The following is an 18449-nucleotide window of genomic DNA, read 5'->3' as shown; positions in this document are numbered from 1 at the left end:
TTCTGTTAGTACACGCATGGTATAACTGAAAAGGCTATAGTATTGAAGAAGGTTATTCCTTTTTATTATTAACTTTTATTTACAAGGTGCCACAAGGCTTCCAAAGTGCCTAAGATAAGGGGTTAGAACATACAACAAAATTACATAAGCACATACAGATAAGTCAATGGGTACAGATAGGCAGAATAAAAAATGCATGGATGCAAATAACAGAATAAATCACATGGCATAAAAAAAAACAACTCGGCATAAGACAAAACAGGGGCAGAGGATGGAGCATAGGCATACAGTAGATATACGGTAAAGATATGAGACATAGGGTACAATACCCTACCCGGGAGAGCTTACATTCTAAAGGTAAGGGGTAATGAGTGACAATAGGAGGAAATGGGAACAATAGGGATAGTGGCAGTGGTGGAACTACCATTGCTGCAGCAGTTGCGGTTCACTGGGGCCCATGTAGATAATGGGGCGCACTGCATGGGGAACTAACAAGCTGTGGGCCCCTGTTCCCTCCTCAGTGTTTCCCTGCACAAGGGCCCACAACTCGCTAATTCTGCCTCTGGATAGTGGGAATCACTAGAGTGCAGATGTCTGTAAGATACTGAGCTCATGATGGCATAGTGGCCAAGGTGGTACAGAGTCCTGGAGGGACCAGATGGTGCAGTGGCCTATTTGGGCAACGACCAGGATGGTGCAGGGGCCATGATGATGTCTGCACCTGGGTAGTTTAGAAGCCACGATGGTGGCAAGTTACAATGTCCAGGAACATGAAATAAGAAGTGCAGTGTCAGTCTGTAGCTGGTGAAGATCTGATGTCAGAGGTCGTTTACTATGTGTTCAACTGTGTCCTTTAATTGTGCATTTTCCTTTTACTTTGTGAGAAAAAATCCACGCAAACTGATTCATCAAGGCACACAAAACTAATGTAATGTGTGGTTTTAAAAAACGCATGTACAAAAAACAAACAAAAATAGGAGTTGACTATAACTCCAAGCAACGCAAATGAGTTGGGTTATACATGCTTCTCCACCTCAAATAAGCTTTAACTAGAATATAGTTTCTTTTTAGTATCATCTAATGTCATTGTAACTTTTTCAGGTATTCATACACTTACATATTCTTAGCATGTCCTCACTTGGTTTTTAGTAAAATAATCGACAATATTTAGATTCACAAATGATGTTCTGGGATCCAGCTAAAACAGTTTTGAGGATTGAAATTATTTCCTTTATTCCTTTAGCAAGGTATTTTCTACTGCGGAGACTAAATTGACTAAGGCTTTCAAAAGTGTGAAAGGACATTTTAGTCCCAGAAACAAGTGCACTTATGAAGAGAAAAAAGCTGGGTTAGTTGCCTAAACAGAAATTACACTAGAGTTAAAAGTTCACGCTATTTAAAATCATTGTAGAATGGTTCAATGGAAAGTATTGCACTAATCTGGTTTAAAAAAAGATCAATGTAATACCAAATATTCTCTCTTCTGGGGCACACCAGACTTCCCCCTTAGACTACATAACCCCTTTTGATAGTTGGGTTGCAACCCAGCAGGCCAAACCATTTATTGTTTTTATCACCTAAAGGACAAATACTCATTATTGAACTCTCTGGGCCTGATTCATTAAGGAAAATAAGGCAAAAAGGAGAACATTTTCTCCTGGACAAACCATGTTACAATGCAAGGAGTATAAATTAGTTTATTAATTTGCTCATAAGTAACATATTGGCTGTTTTTTCATGTAGCATGCAAATACTTGATAGTTTTATTTTGCACTGAAATTTGAAGTTGATCTAGGACAAACCCTACCCCAACTATAAATCTGTCCCCATATTTTAAATTTACCTCCCCTCCAATGCAACATGGTTTTGCCAAAGTGCAAAGTTACTCCTTGTGCTTGCTTTACTTTCCTTAATGAATCAGGGCCCCTGTGTTTATGTATTTGCAAGCAAGACATTATGACAGCTCTTGGGTATTTAATAAACCAGATTTTATTCTTCAGTTCATGATATATCAAATCATACACATCTCTAAAAGCAACAGATATTTATATAAAGTTTAAATTTAAATAATACAGAAAACTGCTGGGCCAAGCCAATAAATCCATGGCAAAGCCAAAAACTGGGTGGGGCATTCTAAGTGACTTTGATAGAAAATCAAGGTGAGAATCAAAATGAGACGTCTCTCTGCTGCATCTCTTAAAGAACTGCATCAGATATTTACTAATAGGCCTTATTTATCATAAGCACAGAGAAAACATTTGGCAACAGAAGAGACAGGTATACATTGAGTGTGATCATGCCGCAAGATATGAAAATTCTGGGATAAGGTTCAAGAATTATGTCTTGAAAATTAGACCTCGCTATATTTTGACTTTGGAACATGGAAGCCTTTCTAATCCATATCACTATCCCAAACTTAGTTTGTCATTTTCACTTTGACAAACAAATACATACTCTGAAACTGGGTTTACTCTAAACCTCCCTATATGAGTGAACTAAAAGCTGAGATATTAAAGGTTATTTAGCTTGATAGGAAGATCATCATTGCTATTCAAAAGGGAATGATAGAATCTTAATTGGAAATCATACTGGTAGTTTATTTGTCTTCTAACAAAATTAATCCTAGTCTTTGAGGGGAATTCAGTTAGCTGCGAAGTGTCTCACGGACGTTCTGAAGACACTTTTCAGCGGAGATGTGTGAGGAAAAATGAGCTGAGATTTCTATCATAATTGCTGGCAATGTGCGTAGTGCGATGTCCGCGTGCCACATCGCCGCCAATTGAATTCCCCCCTTTGTGTGTGTGGGTGTGTGAAAGGTAATTTAAATTGTATGCAAGAATGGGGCAGCGAATGATGCCAATGACTACATATTCTCTGTACAGCTCTGTGTAAAATAAGTGGTGCTATATAAATAAACAATAATAATATTTTGGAATCACTAGATGATCCTTTATGTGAATGGATATTCAAGATATATGAAATAACTGATTTGATGCTGCTCACAGGTGTGCTGCTTTATCTTAGCCTCTAACATATGTTTAGTTTAGTTTGTTTAGCTTTATTATCCACATTTGCAATTGTAATTGATTTTCTTTGGCAATATCTATTTACGGTAAGTAACTTGACCTCATGGTGTTATTTTGTGTACTCTTAATCACTGTATAGTGGCCATATTCATTAGTGTTACATGTATAATAACTATCAACTGTAACGTTTTTGCATTATTGCCAATCAATGCAACATTGCAAAATGGAGTAAAAAAAGAGATTGGAAAAAAAAAAGATCTGTGTTAGCAAAGTTAACATGTATCTAATGTCCAGCATGGTAAAGCTGGTAGAACATTCTGTTTATACCTGTTAATACTATACCTGGCCCATTTAGCTGTCATTGACATTCACAATTGTGTGGTAAGGGGGTTGTGCAGATTCCATTTCAATATTACCATTTGAAAACATCAATCTGCACCACCACAAGACGTTTGTAAACTGCAAGAGAACAGGTTAAAGGACAACTGAACCTAAAAACGTAAATTGTCATGAATGAAGCATTGATGTGAAACAACATGTTTATTTATATCCTAACTCTCAATTTTTGCTAAAGTTAAATGTGTTTTGGAATAACTGTCCGACCCCTCCATCACTAACAGCAGAGTGATGCGGAGTATTAGCCATATGTCACTCCATTGCTTTCTGACAAAACACAGCAAGAGCTTGATAACAACACTAACAAGAAACATCCGCATGTGAAAGCCAGTTGTTCAGTTATATAACTATACATACACAAGCCCAGATTTGTGGAAAGGTCACCTACGCCTGGGCCTAGGGAGGCAGAATTGCAGAGCTATATTAGACCCAGGGGTAGATTTATTAAATCTTTTAAAAGTCGAGGTGTTGTCCATAGCAACCAATCATATTCTAGCTATCATTTTCTAGCATGTAGAAGATAAATGATAGCTAGAATCTGATTGGTTGCTATAGGCAACACCTCCACTTTTCCTTTATAGAAGGCTTAGTAAATCTACCTCTTAGTGTATTTTAGGCTTAGTGGTCTTTGAAGAAAAAAAGAGTTATGAGAAAGGTGAAAGAAACTGAACAATTAATAGACTACCCCTTATATGAAGTCCAAAGTGCCCACATATACTTTATGGGCCTTGTTCAGAGTTAGGTGCCCATCATTTTTTGAGGCGTAAATATACGCATTTCCATACTGCTTGTGCATATCTTAGACGTGCAGCCCTTTATGCCTGCAGAGGCAGAACAGAGGCAGGCAACGGTAAGTTGAGTATAGAAAGTGTAGCACGCCCCACGGAGATGAGACCCAATGTGACTTCAGTGCAACCTCAGAAACACTTAATGTATTTGTCCATAATGATTTAGACAAATTCTTTAGCAGGTAATGGAGGCCAGGTGTAAAGATTTATGATGATAATGATACTAGCAACACTATCTAGCCGCTTCTGATTGTCTGTTTGCATATTGACCTCTTAATTCATAAATGTCACAGGTATATTAAATCAAATTGCAGCAGTCTATTTAGATTATTCATTTGTCATTTCCATTTGGTTTGGACTACTGCATGAAAGAAGATTCACATTGGATTTTTAAAGCAGCAAACAATGGATGTGATTGTGTTTGTGTTTAATTGAACTTTATATGTAAAATAAGACTTTCAAATTTGTTAATAACACTATCAAGACACTATTATCTCTTGTTTATGACACTTCATTACATTATATTGTGTAGTAATAGGGTAATACAGCTTTCATATTTACTACTCATGCTGTCATTTCGCATCTCTATGCTTTATGGGGCATGAGTGTACACATTTATACATCTAACCCAGAAATACTGCAGATTTTTTTTGAGATGTATTTTGATATACATGTAACTCAACAAACAGACTTCCCCTTTGTGTACATTTTTGTGTTGAGATATACAGCAGTATACTGTATATATATATATATATATATATATATATATATACCCACCAATTCACACAAATAAGCTGTGAATATAGTTGAAGAAGATCCAATTCTATATTAATTGCATAGTAACTGTGTTAATTTCCAAGTAAGTCATTATTATACCAATTCAGATTTCCTCAGCCGATTTTCAGCTGGCTTGCATCCAGACCATTTTACATTCACTTTTCTTGCAAGCAGGCTGGTAAATCTAATGTTCAATGAAACATCCTTTTTACTCACATAACCCTTCTTTATTAATACTACAAAGGAGTCTGTTGTGAGTGACAACATTATTGTGTTAAACAGGCTGGTCTCAATGTTCTGGACTGATTTCCCAATATATATCTATCCTGGATTGCACTGCATCAAAGTAATGGAAATTCCACATTTGAAAACCTGGTTTACTAACGAAAAATGCTGATAATTGTGTGTGTATGTATAGTACATATAGTATTTTGTTGGCCTTTCATCATAATCCATTTGTCTAGTCTCTTAAACTCTTAGTAACTTAATTGACTCAGCCTGTTATTCGGCTTAGAAAACAAAATTAAATGTTTTTTTGTTCTTGTATCAATGAATCATTTTATGTTAGTAGCAATCATTTATACTTAGTATGCTACACTCTCTAATACACAGTCATTAGAAATTGGGGTTGATTTGTGGCAAGTTGTCACAATAGTGAAATGGGGCAGCAATTAATAGAAATGCACTTATTCTATTGTTCACATCTTTATTCAGTTGCCTCATACCAAATGGCATCAATTTTATGCATCAGTTTTAATGCTCAAAATCTGTTCAGAAAATGAAAACTATTCTATCTAGTAACCCGCTTACCACAACAATTGTGGTGTTTTAGAACAGGACAACTGCCTACTATTTTTTCAATAGTCCTCTTAGCTATTAATGTAAGCTAAGTACTTTTGTGGATCTTACAGTGTTTTTAAGCATCATGTTACAAAGCAGTGTAGTCTTTCTGTCACTCACCGGAGTGTGAGTGCCTCCACTCTGGTACGTGGTTCTCCATCTTTACCGCTCACACCTGTGTGGAACCGCGGCCGTCCGGCATCCTGTCGCACTGCGCATGCGCAGGTCCCTTTAACAACTACACCTGACCACTAATGTGATTGATGGATCAATCACCCCTCCCTACTTAAGGCACCTGCAGCCTTAGGTAGTTGCCTGATATTGAAGTCTCACTCCCAGTGAACTTCTATAGGTGTGTGCAGTTTCCAAACTGCTTCCAGCTCTACTCCTGTGTGCAGTTTCCAAACTGCTTCCAGCTCTACTCCTGTGTGCAGTTTCCAAGCTGCTTCCAGCTCTACTCCTGTGTGCAGTTTCCAAACTGCTTCCAGCTCTACTCCTGTGTGCAGTTTCCAAACTGCTTCCAGCTCTACTCCTGTGTGCAGTTTCCAAACTGCTTCCAGCTCTACTCTTGTGTGCAGTTTCCAAACTGCTTCCAGCTCTACTCCTGTGTGCAGTTTCCAAGCTGCTTCCAGTTCTACTCCTGTGTGCAGTTTCCAAACTGCTTCCAGCTCTACTCGTGTGTACAGTTTCCACGCTGCTCCCTGCTCAACTCAGCGGCAGTTCCCATACCGCTACAACGCTTCACTTCTCAGCTGATTCCGGATCTACACAACTGGGTATGCTCTACTGACTATTGACTATTGCTCGCATACCAGTTGTATCCATTGTTGTTTGCTGCACAGGGTACAAGTACCCATATAGACTGTGTTACTGCATTGCTTCATTTAGGACAAGCTTTCACTCAAGCTACGATATCTCCTCACGCTACTACTTAGCGTTATTGTGCATATCTGCTGTGACTAGCTTCTCCTCACTGCAAGGCATCTACTCCATACAGACTATTCATTGTGCCTTCCATCTCTGCCTCACAAGACATTGCTCTGTTCGCGCTGTTTCCATACAGCCACAGTTTGCCTTTCAACTTCACTCTCCTGCACCTGGACAAGTCCTCATTCCTTCTCACAGCAGTGGTACAACTTGCTGCACGCAGACCACTGACTTCCCTGCTACCTACCCGCACCTGGACAAGTCCTCCTATCACAGCGGTGGTACAACTTGCTATACGCAGACCACTGACTCTCCTATTATCTACCTACACCTGGACCAGACTCCTCACCATAGCGGTGGTACAACTTACTGAACGCAGACCACCGACTACCCTGCTACCTACCTGCACCAGTACTATTCTTCCCATCACTACAGTGGTACAACTTGCTGTACGCAGACCACTGACTCCTCCTCTACCTACCATCACCTATCCACGTCCACTCTTCGTGTCTACATTATCTTCAGCCTCCAGTTTACTGCTCCAAGTCGCTGACTTTCCTCTAACCATAGCTGCAAGTCGCTGACTTCCTCAGACTATCTCTACTCTCCTGCTGTTGTGTCGCTCCAATCATTCACCTGCCTGCTTTGAGGTGCGTGCCATAACCCCGCCTATCTAGCAGAGTTCCATCTGGTGAAACTCGGGTAAGCAACTCCTAGTGCCCGTGACAGTAAGATCAGGCCATGACAGACCCAGGATTGAAACCAACAGTTAAGGAGATGCTGCAGCATATGGTCACTCGGGTAGAACAACAGGATGTTCGGCAGCAACATCTGTTCCAGTGTTTCCAGACTCTGGCCACCCGAGGAGTTCCTCTACAAAATGTTTCAGCGACTGTTGAACCTCCAGCGCCTTGTCCTTCCCCAGTGCCATCCCAGGTGTCTACTGCTTCCACGCTACACCTGACTACTCCCTCAAAATATGATGGAGATCCCAAGACGTGTAGAGGTTTTTTGAATCAGTGCTCTCTCCATCTCGAGCTTCAACCTCACCATTTTGCCACTCACCGTGCCAAGATTGCCTACCCCATTTCTCTGTTTTCCGGACAGGCTCTTGCGTGGGCCTCCCCTCTGTGGGAGAGAAATGACCCCCTATTGGAGGATAGTGCACTCTTCATTTCCACGTTCCGCAAAATTTTCGATGAACCTGGCCGCGTTGTCTCTGCGGCTTTCAGCATTCTCCGACTACGCCAAGGATCACACTCTGTGGCCCAGTACGTCATTCAGTTTCGGATACTCGCCCATCACCTCAAGTTCGTCATCTTCCCCCTCCAGTGGAACCCATGGAGGTAGGACGTTCTAAGTTAACATCTAGAGAGAGGGATCGACGAATACAAAATAGACTCTGCATCTATTGTGCTGACCCTACTCACAGCCTGAACTCATGCCCTAAGACGTCGGGAAATGCCAGGCCCTAACCAGTTCTGGAGAGGTAAGGTTAGGGTCCCTGGACTCCTCTCCATCTTCTATGGATTCCAAAGTGTGTGCATTTGATGTTACCATCTTCTCAGCCACCAAATCTTTTATCTCTCAAGCACTTCTGGATTCCGGCGCTGCCGGCAACTTTATCTCCAGTGCTCTTGTTAACCAGTGGTCCCTACCAGTGGCCCCGTTAAAAACCGCCATAGCGGTCACCGCTATAGACGGCTCTCGCATCATTAATGGACTTATCACCCACTGTACGACTCCTTTGACCCTTCAAATTGGAGCCTTACACCGAGAGAAAATCTCTTTGCTGGTCCTTCCTGCTACTACTAGTCCCATCGTTCTTGGCCTTCCATGGCTTCAGCTTCATTCACCACAAGTTGATTGGAGTACTCCCCAAGTCACATCCTGGGGCCCGGATTGTCATCATAGATGCCTAACCCGAGTGGTACCACTCAAAATCAACAGATCATCTATAACACCTGGTCCTCCGGGTCTTCCTCCACAGTATGCCCCGTTCGCTGACGTGTTTGATAAGGCGCAATCTGAACACCTGCCACCTCATCGGGCATGGGATTGTCCCATAGATTAACTACCTGGCAAAAACCCTCCTAGGGGCCGTGTATACCCTCTCTCGCTACCAGAGACACAGGCTATGTCAGAGTATATCAAGGACAACCTTCATCGCGGATTCATTCGACCTTCCAGCTCTCCCGCTGGAGCGGGCTTCTTTTCTGTGAAAAAGAAAGATGGGACCTTAAGACCCTGCATTGATTATCGGGGGCTCAATGCCATAACCGTAAAAAATCGGTACCCGATTCCTCTTATCACAGAACTCTTTGATCGTATAAAAGGTGCTCAGATTTTTACCAAACTTGATCTCCGTGGCGCTTACAACCTAATCCGGATCAAGTCAGGCGACGAATGGAAGACAGCATTCAACACCAGGGATGGGCATTACGAATACCTAGTTATGCCCTTTGGACTGTGTAATGGCCCAGCTGTCTTCCAAGGATTCGTGAACGAGATCTTCCGGGACCTATTATACGTGTGCGTTGTAGTCTATCTGGACGACATTTTAATCTTCTCTCAAGATCTTGTCTCCCACCATCAACATGTGGCAGAAGTTCTCTCCAGACTGCGGAAGAACCTCCTATTCTGCAAATTAGAAAAATGCTCCTTCGAATTATCCCAAATTCCATTCTTGGGATACATCGTGTCCGGAGTAGGTCTGGAGATAGACCCAGACAAAGTTAATGCCGTTCTACTTTGGCCCCAGCCAACTACCCTCAGGGCTATACAACGCTTCCTGGGATTTGCGAATTATTACAGACGTTTTATCCTGAACTTCTCATCTATTGCTTCTCCTATTGTGGCCCTGACCAAGAAGGGCGCCAATACTAAACACTGGTCCTCCGAGGCCCTTCACGCTTTCCAAAGCCTTAAAGAAGCATTTTCTACCGCCCCTGTTCTTCGGCAGCCTGACGTAAACCTTCCCTTCCTTCTCGAGGTGGACGCCTCCAATGTCGGACTAGGAGCTATTCTCTCCCAAAGATCTGAGCAACAGAAATTCCATCCTTGTGCCTTCTACTCCCGGGGTCTTCTACCCGCGGAAAAGAACTACACCATCGGTGACAAAGAACTGTTGGCAATAAAAGTCGCATTGGAGGAGTGGAGATATCTACTGGAGGGGGCTCATTATCCAGTAACCATCTTCACCGACCACAAAAATCTCCTCTATTTACAAACAGCCCAATGTCTAAACCCTCGACAGGTGAGGTGGTCACTTTTCTTTTCTCGCTTCGAACTCATTATAACGTTCAAACCTGCTGCAAAGAACAGGAAAGCAGATGCTTTATCCCTGAGGAAAGCATCAGCCAGATACAAATTCTTCGCAGATAAAAAGAGGCGAGCCATTCCACCACTCAAGCTTGGAGACCGTGTATGGCTTTCTACAAAAAACATCCGCTTGAAGGTTCCGTCCATGAAGTTTGCACCACGCTTCATCGGACCATACAAGATCACTCAAGTCATAAATCCAGTATGCTTCAAGCTACTATTACCAAAGAACCTCCGGATCTCCAATGCCTTCCATGTCTCTCTGCTCAAACCTCTTGTTATCAATCATTTTTCTGCTCCTCCTTCTGTACCTAAACCAGTACAGATTCATCAAGAAGAGGAGTTCGAGATCTCTCAGATCCTGGATGCAAAAATTTCGCGAGGAACTCTCCGATTCCTCGTTCATTGGAAGGGCTTCGGTCCAGAGGAACGCTCCTGGATTCGAGCTGAGGACCTCAACGCTCCAGCCCTGCTTAAAAAATTCTACCAAAAATTTCCGGGCAAACCCGGTTCCAAGTGTTCTGTGCCCACCTTTAAAAGGGGGGGTACTGTCACTCACCGGAGTGTAAGTGCCTCCACTCTGGTACGTGGTTCTCCATCTTTCCCGCTCACACCTGTGTGGAACCGCGGCCGTCCGGCATCCTGTCGCACTGCGCATGCGCAGGTCCCTTTAACAACTACACCTGACCACTAAAGTGATTGATGGATAAATCACCCCTCCCTACTTAAGGCACCTGCATCCTTAGGTAGTTGCCTGATCTTGAAGTCTCACTCTCAGTGAACTTCTATAGGTGTGTGCAGTTTCCAAACTGCTTCCAGCTCTACTCCTGTGTTCAGTTTCCAAACTTCTTCCAGCTCTACTCCTGTGTGCAGTTTCCAAGCTGCTTCCAGCTCTACTCCTGTGTGCAGTTTCCAAACTGCTTCCAGCTCTACTCCTGTGTGCAGTTTGCAAATTGCTTCCAGCTCTACTCCTGTGTGCAGTTTCCAAACTGCTTCCAGCTCTACTCCTGTGTGCAGTTTCCAAACTGCTTCCAGCTCTACTCCTGTGTGCAGTTTCCAAGCTGCTTCCAGCTCTACTCCTGTGTGCAGTTTCCAAACTGCTTCCAGCTCTTCTCCTGTGTGCAGTTTCCAAACTGCTTCCAGCTCTACTCGTGTGTACAGTTTCAAAACTGCTTCCAGCTCTACTCGTGCTTCAGCTTCCACACTGCTCCCTGCTCAACTCAGCGGTGGTTCCCATACCGCTACAATGCTTCACTTCTCAGCTGATTCCGGATCTACACAACTGGGTATGCTCTACTGACTATTGACTATTGCTCGCATACAAGTTGTATCCATTGTTGTTTTCTGCACAGGGTACAAGTACCCATATAGACTGTGTTACTGCATTGCTTCATTTAGGACAAGCTTTCACTCAAGCTACGATATCTCCTCACGCTACTACTTAGCGTTATTGTGCATATCTGCTGTGACCAGCTTCTCCTCACTGCAAGGCATCTACTCCATACAGACTATTCATTGTGCCTTCCATCTATGCCTCACAAGACATTGCTCTGCTCGCGCTGTTTCCATACAGCCACAGTTTGCCTTTCAACTTCACTCTCCTGCACCTGGACAAGTCCTCATTCCTTCTCACAGCAGTGGTACAACTTGCTGCACGCAGACCACTGACTTCCCTTCTACCTACCCGCACCTGGACAAGTCCTCCTATCACAGCGGTGGTACAACTTGCTATACGCAGACCACTGACTCTCCTATTATCTACCTACACCTGGACCAGACTTCTCACAATAGCAGTGGTACAACTTGCTGAACGCAGACCACCGACTGCCCTGCTACCTACCTGCACCAGTACTATTCTTCCCATCACTACAGTGGTACAACTTGCTGTACGCAGACCACTGACTCCTCCTCTACCTACCATGACCTATCCACGTCCACTCCTCGTGTCTACATTATCTTCAGCCTCCAGTTTACTGCTCCAAGTCGCTGACTTTCCTCTAACCATAGCTGCAAGTCGCTGACTTCCTCAGACTATCTCTACTCTCCTGCTGTTGTGTCGCTCCAATCATTCACCTGCCTGCTTTGAGGTGCGTGCCATAACCCCGCCTCTCTAGCAGAGTTCCATCTGGTGAAACTCGGGTAAGCAACTCCTAGTGCCCGTGACTTTCAATTGTATTTATATACAAAATATATATGCTTTGTCTTTACTTAATATTATTATATTGTTTTTTTTTAAATACATTTATTTGTCATTTTAGTTGGATCAATGCATAAAAGAATAAGGGCTTGATTCATTAAGGAAAGGAAAGGAAAAATAAAAAAGAGTAACTTTGCACCTTGGCAAACCCATGTTGCATGGAGTGGGAGGTAAATTTAAAATGTGATGGCAGATTTATAGTTGGGGTAGCGCATACCCTAGATCAACTTTAACTTTCAGTATATAAATAAAGCAAGTATTTATGTTTTACATGAAAAAACAGTCTGTATTTAACTTAACAAAAAAACAACTAATTTGTACCCCTTGCATTGTAAAATGGTTTTGTCCAGAAGAAAACTTTTTTTTACCTTACTTTCCTTAATGAATCAGACCTAAACTGTCCAGGTACTCCTCCAACAACCATGAGCAACTGTAGCAAAAAGTAAAGGTGTGTACAGACCTTCATAGTTTCGCAGGGGTGCAGTACATTTTCAATAAGGTTACAAACAGAGATGAGCAATGCTTTAGAGTGGAATTTAGGGTTAATAGAAATTTGCTTCTGAACAGAGTGTTTTGCAGAGGTGAAAAGTTCCACTGGTACAGTTTTCGAGTTCTGCTTTTTGTTTCAGCATTACATGGTATGGCTATTTCACTATATTTGTAAATTCGCATTTCTCTGAATTTTTAGCCTCTAAATAGAACTGTGAAAACAACTCTCAGTTGTTTGTCAGACTTGGACTGTTCTGTGTTGGGGTTTGGATTCTTGGAGGAACAAAAATTATAATGTAAATGGTACATGGAACACTTACAGACAAATTCTGCCAGAGAATTATGGAGAATTCTCCAGCCAGGTTTGGATTGAGATAAATATGTTGAGGAACAGTTTGTTCATCTCTAATTACAAGAATGGCAAGAAAATAGCCTCATATACCCCAAAACCACTTGTGGGTGACTCTGCAAGGATTTCAAAAACTCAATAAAATTAAATATCTATAAGGGTAAGTTAAATGCTAAAAAGCAACCCACATTTGCTGCTATTTTGCACAAATGCATCCATGTGTACAGGAAGGACATTTATCTTAACCCCAAGATGGTGACATCTGTAGAGGGTGCACGAGTTAGTATCTTCTGATGGAGGGAGCTGGGTGGATAAAGATGTCTATAGCTAAATGTGTGTTGGGCACACAGACGTTTTGTTCTGCTACTTTGAGTGGGATCTCACAATTAGAGTCAAGGGGCCTGCTTCATCAAGGCATGTATCTCCCGATTTTTAGCGTATCATACGCAAAATCACTCTATGCTGCGCAGAACCGGGACATATGGCAGTAAACGCAGCCCTGTTTGATCTGTCTTGAAATGCAAAGGAGTTACTGCAGCCTACGATTTCTGGGAGTGAACGGGGCAGGAAAGGGGCGTTTTGCTGTAGTCAATGTAAAGTAAGGGCGTGCCAAACTCAAGCGCACACAGCTACGTCTGAATCAAGCTCTGAGAGCCTCAAAGTTACTTGTTTTTCTGCCGTATACCTTGCTCCATCTACAGGGCTAGTCTAAGTTCTGATCAGAATTGATGACAGTCTCGTATGTATACTATAACATGTGATTGCAATAAGGAGCAACTGTGAAAAATTATTTTATGTTCAGTAGACATTAACAACATCCTAATAAACGCATTTCAATGAATATATATTTTAATTTTTTACGAATCTTTTTTTTCCTTAGTATTTTATCACTAACGCCTATATTATTATTAATAGGTGACATTAATTTTAAAAAAAAAATTCTGTGCATTCTCTTGCGAATTTATAATCCACACAGGTATTGGACGTATCCTGCAGTGTCTTGTTTAGCAGCAGACCTACACACAAGACCTACACACAAACTCATCAGCGCACGTATCTTCAGATCCATTCCTTGTTGAATACGGGAGTACGCAGATATGATTTATGTGCATTTTCCTACAAACGCAGGTTGCGCTCAGAATGCATGCTTTGATGAATCAGGCCCAAGGAGTAGAGTGGGAACATTTAAATTTGCGTACTTTGGTTTCAGGTGGCTGTTGACCCTCTCACTCCCTGCAAATGGACTTTAACAGGTGCTCTGAAGATGCTGTTAAGGCAATTCTTGTCCTTGAAACCAACTACCTTCAGATATCGTATGTGTTCTTTATTGATTGATCAGGAGTCCAGAAATCATGACATACATGATTGAGGTCAAGATATACTGAGCTGTTGCTTCTTTAATCAGAGAGCTTTTTATAGGTAGACCACAAAGCAATTGATTATTGCAAAAAGCACGTCTCATATAACATATCCATATATTGAATTGTTTATCACTTGTGTGAGAAAACATCTGCGAGTTGTGGTTGGACCAGTTAGAACATCTTATGGGTGTAACATCTTGTGATATGTCTGATCTCGCATCTTGACTGCAGGGGTAGATGTTATCACCTTTGAGGCTTGTTTCTGTCACAAAGATCTTATCAACTTCTTGTCACAAAAATTGAGTTGCTTATAACTGTATTTTTCCAATTAATATATATGTGCATATATCTGAATACATATATTTCAACACACACATTATTTTATAAGGAATCGTATCACACATTATTCCTATACATTTCCCCTCCTGTTTGAAATATGTTCTTCCTATTCTACAGTTAAAGTATTGTATAAAACAAGGTAGCGGTCAAGCTTAATAATCTCAAAAAAACGCTAAATGTCATCAAGTTCCTTATTAATTCTTGAATCAGGATCCTTGAGACTGGCATAACTTCTTGATTCTGCAAAGTTTCACAGGTAAACATTATGTGTATAGAAGCAAACAAAGCACTATATTTGATAATAGCTTAAAGCTTAATTTCTGATTATATTTCAAGGCCCTAAGTAATAGGATAACCTTATTAATATTTTCCTTACTACCTATGACCCTAGACCCCAACAGTCCCTATTCTTTATCATATGAATTTAGGGCTAAAACTCCCTTCCTAACAGGAATCAAGCGAAAAGGCTAGGGCAACGTTGTTGGTGACTACTTTTCATAATGACACAAGGCTTGTCCTCTGGTCAGAGCAAAGGTAATAACCATTTGGCACTCCAGTTGCCATACTCTAATCACGACCTTCTATAACTCTATTATCAAGGGGGGTCTCTCCATTTGTTTCGTAAACGTGGGCATCCTCTGCTCCTCTTCCATCTCTGGATAGTCCCCATCTCTCTTAAATGTTATTCACTATCTTCCTCATCCTCGCTGGAGTGACCTTCCCTTACCTGCCGTTTACTTCTTTTAATTCTCAAGGTCTTTTCTTCCTTATTGTCTGATTTTTTAGTTCCCTGGCATATGTTTCCGGCTAGTTTCTGTAAGACCCATATTATTATTCTTATCAGGAAGTAGCAAATGCCCAATAGCATTATTACTTTACATATCAACGTTAATAATCCAGATATCCATCCTCCCAACCCACTGAACCAATTGGCAGGATTTAACCATGACAGTCAGTTCCCTGACCTCCAGGGTTCCTCTTTGTGGTTACTAGCAAAATATTCCTTCAATCTTTTTACCTCATTCAGATGGTCTTCTATAGCTGTTTCTATTACACACGTCTGATTAACATAATTACAGCATGCTTCATTTGTTATCATACACATTCCTCCTTCTTTTGCAGTGAGGTAGTCTAAGACCAATCTGTGAGCCTGTACTTCTTTGGTAATCATTTGCATCTCTTTTACCATGGACGTCTCATCAAATAAATTTTTTATGTTATCAATCAAACTAGCCAGATCTATTATATACGAGAAAGCCTTTTTTATACAACATCTATTACTCAAGGTAGGTTAATTAGTTCAGCGTTGGATTTTGGGGCCAAGGGTATGGTACTTCTTACCAAGTGATGATTTCTTATGTCCGCAGGGTTATAATAGCCTGGTGCCATATCTTCAATATAGTAGGTACTATGTAAAATTTTTCCCATTGTACAATTTCCATACCCCCCATAGGGCAACCACTTATAGGCCCTTCTCCCACAAAGGTAATAAACATCATCTGGTAGGGCATAGGGAACATCAAGAGTCAAATGGCTAATAGCTTGTATCATTTCATATGTTTTAGTTTGGTTAGGGGTGATTACGGTTTCATTACCAACACAGGTTGACTGGTTCATCCACTCAGGGTAGGAATTATTTTTCACCCATACTCCCAGTAAGGGTATGCTCTTTTTAACACAGGTGTTTATGGACACAGGAGGGTGTTTTGTCTTATCTGGGTTACCAAAATTAGCAAATATTCATCTGGCTTCTTTATAGGGAACTTGTCCCAAATTATACTTCTTATATTTTATTGTAATATCTGCCCCTTTCTGGGTTGTCTTCATGCTCGTATTGAAAACTTCATTTGTGGGATTGATAGTTACACAAAAATCAACCTTTGCGAACAAAGTGGCTAGTATGGTGACTGGGAGGGTAACATATTTATTCTGGGTTACCTTACCTCCTCTTGTGAAATTTATTTCTGCCACCTCATCCAATGTAAGGGGAACGGCCACCCAATTCATTGTTTTAGAAGACAAGGGTGGATGTGTACATATTCAACAATCTTTAGCTTTAGTGTACCATTCAGCCTCTCTACCCTTCCACTAGCTTGTGGCCTGTAGGGATTGTGGAATACCTGTTGTATGCCTAGGTCATTCATTATGTGTTGCATTACCTCCCCAGTGAACTGCAGTGTTTTTCGCCGTTGCTTTGGATACTGTCCATCTTTTGGGCCATTTGCTGAATATATTAGAGCAAATTAGGGCATACTCATATATCCCTGATTTTGGTAATTGTATATAGTCTATCTGAAGTCTTTGGAGAGGATAGAAAGCTTTTGGTATCGTTCCTTGTGCTGTTTTTACTCTCTGTCCAGGGTTAGAGGTTCCACAGATCCAACATCCTTGTGTGTAGTCTGCTGCTGCTTTGCTAATACCTGGTGCTATCCAGTGTTTATGGACAAGACAGGTCATCTGTTCCTTGCCCATATGTGCTTGTCCATGCACCGCTTGTAATAAGGGGGGAACAGAACTTGTGGGAGACACAGCTTATCCCCCTTCATTCATAGTCCCGAGGAACTTTCTTCTGCCCCCAATTTTTTCCATCTTTGTTTCTCAGCTTCCAATGTTTGCTCTTGAAATTTCCTGATATCTTTGTAATCTGGCATTGTCTTAGAGGCTGTATCTACCACATACAGTTGTGATTCTTTTTTCTGCCTCTGAGCTGCATTCTTTGCCTCTGTATCTGCAAACATATTTCCTCTGGTTTCAAAGGTACTATACTTGGTGTGTGCTTGTATTTTGACCACAGCCACCTTTTGTGGTAATTGCAGTGCTCGGAATAAGTCTCTTATTAGATTTGCGTGCTGTATCTCCTTGCCACTTGATTTCTTGAAGTCTCTGCTTCTCCATATAGGACCAAAATCTTGTGTGACTCCCCAGGCATATCTGGAATCTGTATATATGTTAGCCGTGGTTCCTTCTGCATACTCCAATGCCTTTGTGAGTGCTATCAATTCTGCAGTCTGTGCAGAGAGTGCTGATGACAATGGTCCTGAATCAACAACTTCTTTATCTGTGGTTACTACATATCCAGTGTACGGGGACCCATTATCATAGTATCTGGATCCATCAACAAAAAGTTCATATGTGGCATTCTGAAGTGCTGTGTCTGTAATGTGAGGGAGAGTCTGGCTTTCTTGTTCCATAAGAGCCACGTAGTCATGAGAAAAATATTTATTTGTGTATTTCATGTCTGTTTCGTCTGTTTCTGGTCTTGTTCCTTTTTTCCTCTATTTCTCTCTCTACTTTTGAATCTTCAGATTCACATATGGATAGTAACAATGTGGCTGGTTTAAGCACTGTACACCTTTTGATTGTGACATGTGATGCACTTAATAGTGCCACTTCATATTTTGTGAGTCTGGCAGCTGAAAGATGTTTTGTTTTGCTTGCTGTAGTATTTCAATTACTGCATGAGGAACTTGTATTGTCAGTGGGTGATCAAGAACAATATCTGTGCTTTTGTCTTTTAGTATTGAACTTTATCTTTAACATTCTGCGCCCTCTACGGGAAATCCCTCGTCACTCTGTCGTGTAGTCAATTTATCAAGGTATACTCGTGCTGCGTCACCTCTTTGTGTTATGTCCAGGGTC

The sequence above is a fragment of the Mixophyes fleayi genome, chromosome 1, assembly GCF_038048845.1.
Source record: "Mixophyes fleayi isolate aMixFle1 chromosome 1, aMixFle1.hap1, whole genome shotgun sequence".
NCBI lineage: Eukaryota > Metazoa > Chordata > Amphibia > Anura > Limnodynastidae > Mixophyes > Mixophyes fleayi.
This window is presented reverse-complemented; position numbering follows the sequence as displayed.